Genomic DNA, 11919 nt, shown 5'->3' with positions numbered 1-11919 from the left:
CATTGGTATATGTATACATATATATGCTTATATTTAATGTATTTTAATCCAAGATATGTTCCTGAATTTATGGTATATAACAACATAACAGATAATTAAATAAATGGAGAGTAAAACACAAAGGTACTTAGAAAAAAAGCCTCAAGCTACTTGAGAGATATTTAAAAATAATCTAGAAAGTGTACGCATCAACAAAAATAGCATAGCCAAAACAAAGATAATTCAATCTAGCTCTCATATAATCAAATGCATACTTATCAGTCTTTTCCTTGGCCTTTACAAATGGGTTTGGCTTGCTGTCTGTTTGAAGAAAATCCGTTTTTGGCAATGGTTTATACACAAGAGATCTGGTTTATTTTGATAAAATTAAAATTTAAAGACCACTTCTCTCCATGATTGTTTCGGTGCCTGTAAGATTTCCAAATGAATGAGATGCTTTAAACATATGGACGGGGTTAAGATGCCATCTGCACCCTGCATGGGACCTCATAGATACTAAATATTAGGATAGCTTTTCAATCAACATTTCTCCAAACTGAAAAGGAGAGGAAATGGTGACTCAAGCTGGGTAATAAAAACTGAGGTTGTTGTTAACAAATAGTCCTAAGATTATAATGTACCAATATTCACACATTTACATAGAAGATAGTCTAGAAAATGTTATTTTGAAAAATGATGGCATTATCAGAACCATAAATGTAATTCTGCAGGGTTCTAACTTATACACTGCATAAACATGTCTAGTAATAAATAAAAATATTATCATATTAACTGTATTGATTTGATATTTTGAAAGCCATTTTGAAAAAATCATTCTTTGAGGCCGGGCGCAGTGGCTCAAGCCTGTAATCCCAGCACTTTGGGAGGCCGAGACGGGCGGATCACGAGGTCAGGAGATCGAGACCATCCTGGCTAACATGGTGAAACCCCGTCTCTACTAAAAAATACAAAAAACTAGCCGGGCGAGGTGGCGGGCGCCTGTAGTCCCAGCTACTCGGGAGGCTGAGGCAGGAGAATGGCGGGAACCCGGGAGGCGGAGCTTGCAGTGAGCTGAGATCCGGCCACTGCACTCCAGCCTGGGCCACAGAGCGAGACTCCGTCTCAAAAAAAAAAACAAAAACAAAATCATTCTTTGAGGATTTTATGTTACAGAATCACCATGATAATTATGAATATCATAATTCTGATATTATGAATATGATATATTATGAATAAAAAAAGGAAATTACTGTTTCTTTTCTATTTCCCAAATAGAGGTACCTATCTTGGTATTTGCTGCAAACCATGAAAGCTAAACCAACTTTGGCTTATGGTACAAAATTTAGATGGAGAGCAACAGAGCCAGGCTTCTTCCTCCAGTTATATTTATATTTCTTATAATAATTTTGTTCTATCTAATGAGCATCACATTCATACTTATACATTTCTGTGTATAATTCTGTGGATTGAGAAACAAAGAGAACGTAATGCCTCTCTCTCTTATACACACACACTCACAGAGTCACCCACATCAAGGAAGGGTTTGTGATCTGCTTTCTTAAAATATAATTAGGACAGGTTTTACAGGAAGACAAGTAAAAAGGAGAATTACCTGAAAGTGGTGTCATTTGTTCCTTTTTCCTAATGTTCAAATGCTTTGTCTAAAAACAGTTTTTCTCTTTACGAATGTAGATTTATGTCTATGTGCTTAAGCATGAAATTGAATTTTGAGTAACATCTACTAACTGTTAAATTAATAGTGAAAAACGTCTTTATGAAAGATAGAGTCTTGTGGACATGGCACATAGGACACAGGATGAGAACTGGACTCACTAATAGATTAAATGTTCTCAAAATATTAAACTTGAAAATGACAGAATTAGCTATTTGTCTATTTGTAGCTTTTTTGAAAGTAATGAGGATTGGCTCTTCCACAACGAGGTGAATAATTTTGTGTGTTAATATACTCATCACAACAGTATAAAACTATCATTGCAACAAAATGCTTCAGCTGTATGTGTGAACTTATCTCCCTTATGAAAACCATAATGTGGGATGCATTTTCTATTTAATTTATATTATTAAATAAATTTTACTTTACATTAGTAAAATATATATATTATCTTTGTTTTTTTATATATTATATTATCTAGTTTTCCAAAAAACTCCTGCTCAGAAATAAAAAGGTTTAATGGAAGAAAATCAACAGGGAAAAACCTCAACCTAAAATTTTCTATTATTTTGAAAAATTGAGTCTACTCTTTCAATAGCTGTTAGTTGTTTATTTTCGTTCCTACTTTGTTCTCCGATTTCTCTATTCTTTCATATTCACAAGTAGCAGATATAATATTCCTGTTAGCTACAAATAAATATATCTACAGCTATATCTATATACACATAAATATATGTGTGTATACATTTGTATGTTGTTTTTATCCCAAATTTTTGTTTATACTTATTTTTATTTATCACTTCAACTCATTTTTATAGAAAATCTAGATGTATTAAGATAAATCTGATTGTGACATAATTTTCTCCTAGCTTCTCTAAAGGGTAAAAAATATACTTGCTAATTTATAACTGATCTCTTTTTCTTGTGTTTGTTATGCTGTCACAAGGTTACTACAAAGTGACATGAAAATGGTATTAAAATCATAAAGCCAATAATTCAGAGTAAATGGTTTAGGAGTCCTGCTTGAATACCTTTCAAATTTGTTCATGACAAAAGAACCTTATTTCATTGCACTAAATATATTGTCAAAATCTAAAAATTTATTCACATTGACACTGTGAATTATTTTCTAAGTTCAGTAATTTTGATGTCTGTCCTGATTTGTAAATCAACATATAGTTGCCTAAGCATGCACAGGATATTATGTGCATTGTAAAATGATCAGTAAATGATTTCCTGTACTGTTCTTCTTAATGAGAGAATATAAAGTTATTTAGAGAGCTAGATTGTGAAATAAATCGTTTCTCTGCTGACCTGGAGCAGTCTGTGCTCTCTCTCAACTGAGTTGGTGAGCATTAAAATGTTTCGAGGTAAGTTTCAAGGTTTAAATAACAACTGCTGTCATTAAAAATTGCACGGAATTTCACAAATTATTGATAATCCATGGCTCTTTTAATTTACCTTAAGACATTATCTAAGGTAAACTATGAGCATTTGAAGATTACAGTGTAGTTTTTGACATTATACTCTTGAAATAGAGTTGACTATTGAACAAAAGCGGTTTGAACTGTGTGGGTGCACTTAAATATGGATTTTCTTCCACCTGTGCCACCTCTGATACAGCAAGACTACCTCCTCTTCTTCCACATCCTCCAAAGCCTATTCAACAGGAAAACGGCAAGGATGAAGAACTTTAGGATGACCAACCTCCCCCATATGAATACTAAATATATTTCCTTTCTTATGACTTTTAAATAACATTTTCTTTTCTCTAGCTTACTTTTGTAAGTTAATCTTACTAATTGTAAGATTACAGTATATAATATATATAACATGAAATATAGGTTAATCTACTGTTTATGTCATTGGTAAGGCTTCCAGTCAACAGTAGGCTATTAGTAGTTAAGTTTTGGCGAGTCAAAAGTTACACACAGATTTTCAACTACATGAGGGTCAATGCCCCTAATCATTGTGTTGTGCAAGGGACAATTTTATATAAAATAAAATCATATATATGTTATGTACACAAGATATACAGATAGTACATGTTAGTTACATTTCATGACTCACTCTAGGTTTTAGTTAAATATATTTAAAATCTATTTCAATGTCTAAAATAAGAATTACAATCTGATCTATTAACTAGCTATATAAATATATATGTGTAATTTATATATGAGATTTTTTATTAATAAAGAATTAATTGAAATGACAATGCGTGAAGCCTTTCTTACATGTAACTTCAGAAAACTGATTTAAAATATCCCTTGAACAAATGGCAACCTAAAGGTGTATTCAGTAGAAAATTGTAGGGTATTTTTATGTCTCATATAATTTACTATTATTTTTTCTAGGAAACACATTGAACAAAAATTCAAAAGTATAATTTAGGCTTAGAGTACAAATAAAAATAACATCAAATTTCAAATCTCTGCTGGATTTTATGCATATCACCTGACAATATAATTACTTTTGGTTATATAAAGTATATTCAAATTAAACCAATGAAATCACACTGAAAGACAATTAATACTATTATATACCCAGCTCCTTTTCCTTGTCACTATTTTTGTCAGTATCCTGACAAGTAATTATTTTAAATTAAGAATAATAGCAACTAAGATCTTGTGGAAAAACAGTTACTTTGCATTGTAAATGCCAACCAAGATACGGGGTGTGTGACAGAAGCAACATTGATTATTTTAAATTGCTGGAAAGCATCAAATACGCTGGCGATTACCTGAGACCATGTGAACACATGCTAAGTATAGTGTAAACAACCTATAAAGCACATTTTTTGTAAATAAAATATTCACATAATTGGTATAAATATTACACTGGAATGACTTGCCCTAACTACATTTTACTTTACTTTTAAAAACACAGTGAATCGGCCGGGCGCAGTGGCTCAAGCCTGTAATCCCAGCACTTTGGGAGGCCGAGACGGGCGGATCACAAGGTCAGGAGATCGAGACCATCCTGGCTAACACGGTGAAACCCCGTCTCTACTAAAAAATACAAAAAACTAGCCGGGCGAGGTGGCGGGCGCCTGTAGTCCCAGCTACTCGGGAGGCTGAGGCAGGAGAATGGCATAAACCCGGGAGGCAGAGCTTGCAGTGAGCTGAGATCCGGCCACTGCACTCCAGCCTGGGCGACAGAGCGAGACTCCGTCTCAAAAAAAAAAAAAAAAAAAAAAAAAAAAAAAAAAAAAACACAGTGAAAGCAGTGACACACAGATTTTTTTTTTTTTTTTTCCCCTAGATCACCAGATTTTAAGTTGACTCATACAGTGGTTAGAAATTATGTGTTGGGCCTGGTGCAGGGTCTCACACCTGTTATTCCAACACTTTGGGAGGCCAAGGTGAGAGGATGGTTTGAGGCTGGGAGTTCATGACCATCCCTGGCAACACAGTGAGACCCAGTCTGTATAAAAAAAAAAAAAAGACAAATAAAAAGGTACTAGCTGAGCATGGTGGCGCCCACCTGTACTCCCAGTTACTCAGGAGGTTGAGGTAGGAGGATTGCTTGAGCTCAGCAGTTTGAGGTTACAGTCAGCTGATCACGCTACTGCACTCCAGCCTAGGCAACAGAGCAAGACCTTGTCACAAAGCTAAAAGTAAAAATGATGTCTGTAAAGACATGTAAAATTAAAATAATCTCATGTCAATTTTAAAGTAAATTAAATAAAAACTTATGTATGCCCTTTTATACAGATGCACATTTTAGCAGTGGTATGATAATTTATCATCCTGTACATCTCTACTTAACGCTGATTTTGAAAAAAATAAACCTTTCAAATCATATTAAGCGTCTATCATTCATTTTTGGTCTCTTTTATCTACTCAGTGGCTGAGTTCTTAAATCCAAGAACACCTGTAACAGGGGTCCCTAACCCTTGAGCCGCGGACCAGTACTGGTCCTTGGCCTATTAGGAACCAAGCAACACAGCCAGAGGTGCGCTGCGGACCAACAAGTCAGCACTACCGCCTGAACTCCGCCTCCTGTCAGATTCAGGGGCGGCATTAGATTCTCATAGGAGCACGAACCCTATTGTGAACTGCATATGCCAAGCGTCTAGGCTGCAAAGTTGCATACTCCTTACAAGAATGCAATGCCTGGTGATCTGAGGTGGAACACTTTCATCCCCAAATCACCTGCCGCCCCCGACCCCCTACTTCACCCACGAACCCTCCCTACTTCTGTGGAAAAATTGTCTTCCACAAAACTGGTCCCTGGTGCCAAAATGTTGGAGACTGCTGCCTTGGAACACGGGTAGTATTAATTGTGAAGTATAATCAGGGGATACACTTGTTACTTATTTACCACATGGGGATTTTCATTCCAACATATACCATAACTTTTCTTTTTACTCAGAACAAATACTCTGGAGCTTTTCTGATTCAAACAGCTGTGTAAATAATCTGTCACAGGATGCACCTGTTCAAGATAAGGTTTAGGGATCTTTGTTCCTGGAGGCAGAGGGTGAATCTTTTTCATAATACTTATCTTAATGGTCTAATCGTTGTCTTAATTACTAGGTGAGTGGGTCGACTACCTTTACACCTGAATGCACATAGGAGAATGCAGATTACTAGTTCCCACACAAGACTTCCTGAATCAGAATCTCTGGCAGTAAGTGCTGAATGGGAGATCTTTTCAAAAATCCTCTTCCTGGAGTCTTATGTACACCAAAGCTTGAGGACCACTGCTCTGTAGGAAAATATTATAATCAGAAGTTTTTTAAATGTATTTTATACCTATCCGTTAAGTAGAATGTAGAATTTTATTGTTTTATATAGAAATGGAGGCCAAAATAAGCGATTGTCCCAAGTGACAGTAAATAGTGTAGTACAATGGCTCAAACGGGTTTTTCTCCAAATTAGCCAGGGCTTGTAGAAGTTAGCAATTATGTATCCTTGGGAAAGCTATGTTTCTGGAAGCTCAGCTTCTTCTTGTATACAATTAAGAATGTCTGCCTTGTTTTTTTAAAACAGAAATAAAACACAATAAACTAGAGTACTGATATATGGTAGATGCTTGGTAAGCAGGTATCATCATCATTAATAACTCTTGCTCCCATTTCCAATTCTCTGTTTTAGATAGACAATTATATTTTGTTTTGTTTTTCTCTTGGTCAGTTATTTACTGACTTAGAGATCCCTAGTATTATTTATTTATTTATTTTGGTGAATAATTTTATTTTCATTGTAAGAACATAATTCAAAAAAATTGACTACATACTCCAAGACATATGTAGTCAAAAACTTAAAAATCTTATAAAAACAAAAGAAAAGAAAAGAAAACAAAACACTAAGAGGCCAGGAATGGAAGCTCACACCTGTAATCCCAGGACTTTGGGAGGCCGAGGCAGGGGGATTAGCTGGGCGTGGTGGCGGCGCCTGTAGCCCCAGCTACTCGGGAGGCTGAGGCAGGAGAATCGCTTGAACCCCGGAAGCGGAGCTTGCAGTGAGCTGAGATCACAGCACTGTACTCCAGCCTGGGCGACAGAGCGAGACTCCGGCTCAAAAAACAAAACAAGGGCCGGGTGCGGTGACTCAGGCCTCTAATTCCAACACTTTGGGAGGCCGAAGCAGGAGGATCACGAGGTCAGGAGATTGAGACCATACTGGCTAACACGGTGAAACCCCTTCTCTACTAAAAATACAAAACATTAGCCGGGCGAGGTGGCGGCGCCTGTGGTCCCAGCTACTCGGGAGGCTGAGGCAGGAGAATGGCGGGAACCCGGGAGGCGGAGCTTGCAGTGAGCTGAGATCCGGCCACTGCATCCAGCCTGGGCGACAAGAGCAAAAACCATGCCTCAAAAAAAAAAAAAAAAAAAAAAAAAAAAAAAAAAAAAAAAGTTTTCAAAGTGATTTAATTATTGTAAGTTTTATGGATTCTGATATTTAATAAAGTACACCTGTCTTCAAATTATTTTTTAAATGTCATAGTCAAATGTCATAGACCTGAGCTCTAATTTTGGTTCTGCCTCCTAATTGTTTGATCTTTAATGAGTCAATTATCATATTTAGGCTTCAGGTCTATCACCCTTAAATTAAATGTCTAGATAACTCACGTCTAAAGTATTTTGTATCTCTAAAGTTTTAGAATTCTAGAAATGACGTTTACTTAGCCAGGCCCCTTTTCTACTCAGGAATCATGAAATGTTAAAATAGTGATTATATTGTATGGTCCTTTATTTTTTAAGATGGATCCTACAAATATGAAAACTTTAATGTGTAAAAAAATGTATGCAACCACAAAAAGATTTTAATTATTAATTCAGGAATTATCTTCATCTTTGTCCAAATGAATAACTGTAAGTAAAACACAATTTGAAACAGGACAAAATTGAATTGTCATAGGATAAAACTATCTAAAATAGTGGATTTACATGGACTTCAGCAAGTCTGTGATTTCTATGAAATTATATACCGAGTAGGAAATGTTTTTGATAAAAAGAGTACAGAGTTTACATTAGATTTTTCAATTAGGAACTCTAAAAAGGATTGCCTTGTGTTGTGTTAGTACTGCTATTAAAAAAGATGAACAGCTTCATGGATAATGCACTCAGTTCTATATATATTTTTTAATAAAAGAATAGAAAATGTGTTTTAAGTAGACAACCCTTTAACCCTTTAACCCTGATTTTTGAAAAGACAAAATATCAATTTTCTAATTCATGAAAAACCATGCCATGCTTGGAACTTTAAAGAAATAAAATGGGCCAGGCGCGGTGGCTCAAGCCTGTAATCCCAGCACTTTGGGAGGCCGAGACGGGCGGATCACGAGGTCAGGAGATCAAGACCATCCTGGCTAACCCGGTGAAACCCCGTCTCTACTAAAAAAATACAAAAGAAAAAAAAAAAAAAAAACTAGCCTGGCCAGGTGGCGGGCGCCTGTAGTCCCAGCTACTCGGGAGGCTGAGGCAGGAGAATGGCATAAACCCGGGAGGCGGAGCTTGCAGTGAGCCAAGATCCGGTCACTGCACTCCAGTGCAGTGAAATGTATGCATTCAGTGAGAGAAATGTATGCATTCACTTATTCAGTGAATCACCACATGATCAAAGGCTACTTATGGTACCTAACTAAATGAAGACCACAATCCAAGCAGGATAGATGGACAGTATTAATCTTAGAAATTATTAAAAAAATTATAAAAGTGCAACTGCAATACAAGCTTTAAGAGAGAGGTCCTAGCAGTCACAAGAGTAATAAGGACTTGCTTATCACAGAAATTGCTGAAAGATTGCTAAGAAAATGAATACTAGGCCCACGCCTGTAATGGAAGCACTTTGGGAGGCTGAGGTAGGAGGCTCTCTTGAGCCCAAGAGTTGGAGACCAGCCTGGGCAACGTAGAGAAACCTCGTCTCTACAAAAATAAAAAATCAACTGAGCATGGTGGGGCACACCTGCAGTCCCAGCTTCTTGAGAGTCTGAGGTGGGAAGATTGCTTGAACCTTGGAGGTTGAGGTTGCAGTGAACCAAAATCACACCACTACACTCCAGCCTGAGTAACAGAGTGAGACCTTGTCTCAAAACAAAACAAAACAAAACAAAACAAAACAACAATAACAACAAAACTACATTAAAATCTATGACTGAACTGGATGGAGTTCAGTAGAGAAGTAAAAAATATGATTAACAAATTTGGGAAAGCCATATACAAAACACCTGTGTAGTGAAATGATTTGACCAGTAAGGATTGAGTGGCCTGTGGCTGGAAATGAGAGTGGAAAGAAGAGTCTAGTTCACCATGAGACGGGAGAGGAAGGTAGGGGAGTAAGAAAGCCAAGTATTTTAGATAAAGTTAAGAGGCTTTGTCTTTTGATCCAGAGTAATGGAAACATTTTGGTGAGAATAGGGTTTTTGGACACAGGAACACAATTAGTTGCTCTTAGAATCTTGAATATAAATTTAGGAAATACAAAGAATAATTTTCTTTAATTTGTGGTGAGCTAATTTGCCACTAGAAAAGAGTTCGTGTTATCTACATCAGTGATTCCCAAATTTGAGAGTGTACCAGACTCACCCAGAGGAACTGTAGAAACAGCAGGAGTCCCAGCCGCAAATTTCTGATTCAATACATCTAGGTTAGGAACTGAGAATTTGCAATTGTAGTAGCCCAGGTATTGCTGTTCTGCTGTTGTGGGGACCACACATTGGGAACTACTGATCTCCATCAATGGAAAATGGACATAAACTGTGAATCTCTTTCCCATATCAAATACTTAAGCAATTTTTAACTGAACTACATCAGAACCAATACATGGCTTACTGTCCTTGAATTCAAAATACACAATGCACCCCACATCTTTTCAGCTCCAGAAATGCTGGATAGGTCAGTAAAATGTAATAAACTAGGGCAGAAATGCAGGGGCAGAATGCTTGAGTTCAAATTCTAATTCCACCATTACAGGTGTGTACCTTTGGACTACTCACTCACTACTCCCTAACTCATCAGTAAAAGACGGTCATAGTATTTGCCTCCTAAGATTGTTGGGATTATGAAATAAATTATATTATGTCACATAGTACAATATCTGACGTATAGAAATACATGTGTTAGCTGTTACTATTGTCATTTTTTATTTGCTCATTTTTCATTAAAAAAAAAAAAAAACCTTGGCTAGGCGTGTTGGCTCACGCCTGTAATCCCAGCACTTTGGGAGGCTGAGGCGGGTGGATCACGAGGTCAGGAGATCGAGACCATGCTGGCTAACACCGTGAAACCCTGTCTCTATTAAAAATACAAAAAATTAGCCGGGCGTGGTGGTGGCACCTGTGGTCCCAGCTACTTGGGAGGCTGAGGCAGGAGAATGGCGGGAACCCGGGGGGCGGAGCTTGCAGTGAGCTGAGATCCGGCCACTCACTCCAGCCTGGGCGACACAGCCAGACTCCGTCTCAAAAAAAAAAAAAAAAAAAAAAAAAAAAAGACCTTTACGTGGTGACTCACGCCTGTAATCCCAGCACTGTGGGAAGCTGAGGCGGGCAAATCACTTGAGGCCAGGAGTTTGAAAACAGCCTGGCCAACATGGTGAAATCCTGTCTCCACTAAAAATACAAAAAAAAAAAAAAAAAGAAAAAAAAAAAAAAAGCCAGGCATGGTGGCACAGACCCGTAATCCCAGCTACTTGGAACGCTGAAGCAGGACAATCACTTGAACCGGGGAGGCAGAGGTTGCAGTGAGCCGAAATAGTACCATTGCACTCCAGCCTGGGTGACAGAGCAAGACTCTGTCTCAATAAATAAATAAATAAATATAAAAAAGACCTTTAAATATATTAATAATCACAGAGTATAAACATTAAAATGTTGATTAGCCATTTGTGTTTCCTCTTTCACCAAGTATTTGTTATTATTGCTTAATGTTCATCTACTCATCATTCACTTCCTGAAAGTCTGTCGCAAACTCTGGTAGGAGATGATGTCTAGATATCTATAGTTCTTGTTATTTCTCGTATGCATGCAATTGTTCTTATATAGACACTGTTTCAAAATTAACCGCAAACACCTGTGTGTATCAGACACGTGTCTCAATTTGTTGTTTTCCAGACTGGTTCTCCTGTTGCATTTGCCTGTTGTATATTCTTTATCTTAATATTAGTTTATATTCATTATGACTTTCATCCCACTTCTGTTAACTCTGCGGGTTGCTCTGCCCTTCTGTCTGTTTTCTGGCTAATTTGATTTTTGTATCAGAAAATATATTACACAGATGTGAGCATATAATTAACAAAATACTTAATATGTGCTAATACTGACCCCTTGAGACTCCTCCTGCAGCTTTCCACTTAGAGGCCATACATTTATTATGCTTACTTGGCTTTATAGGACCAGGTTTTCTTTCAGGTATTTATCCAATTAATTTATAGGCATCTATTATGTAGCACTATAACAAATGCATTTTTTGAACTTAAGCATGCAGTATCTTTCATTACTTTTATTTCCTAACTTAGGAGATATGCCACAGAAGGCTATTACAATGTATGACATGACCTACTTTTAATAAATTCACATTTGCCACTTACTTTATTAGACACCTTTCTCCTTCGTGTTCACATTTGGACTCTAATTATATGCTCAGCCAAAGACTTCTAATACATGAAGGCAATTTAGAAGCAAGGCAGTAAAGCTCTACAGACATTTGAAGATACAAAACTAAAGACAAAAGAAGGAAAAAATAGTATTGCAATTCTAGAAAGACTTGCCTTCCTGTAACCTTCAGCCTTAAAACTGTCCTTAAGATCCTAGGTTATTTCTAATTT

General features: G+C 36.8%; 1 protein-coding gene across 2 annotated transcripts in view; it reads right to left on the bottom strand.

The window, feature by feature from the left end:
• Window positions 1-11919, bottom strand: part of CADM2 (cell adhesion molecule 2) — a 1116362-nt gene that overhangs the window by 508664 nt on the left and 595779 nt on the right. The gene's annotated exons all lie outside the window — the stretch shown is intronic.

The sequence above is a fragment of the Rhinopithecus roxellana genome, chromosome 1 (assembly GCF_007565055.1).
Source record: "Rhinopithecus roxellana isolate Shanxi Qingling chromosome 1, ASM756505v1, whole genome shotgun sequence".
Classification (NCBI taxonomy): domain Eukaryota; kingdom Metazoa; phylum Chordata; class Mammalia; order Primates; family Cercopithecidae; genus Rhinopithecus; species Rhinopithecus roxellana.
Note: the sequence above shows the minus strand (reverse complement) of the source record. Positions and strands in the feature narration are given on the sequence as shown.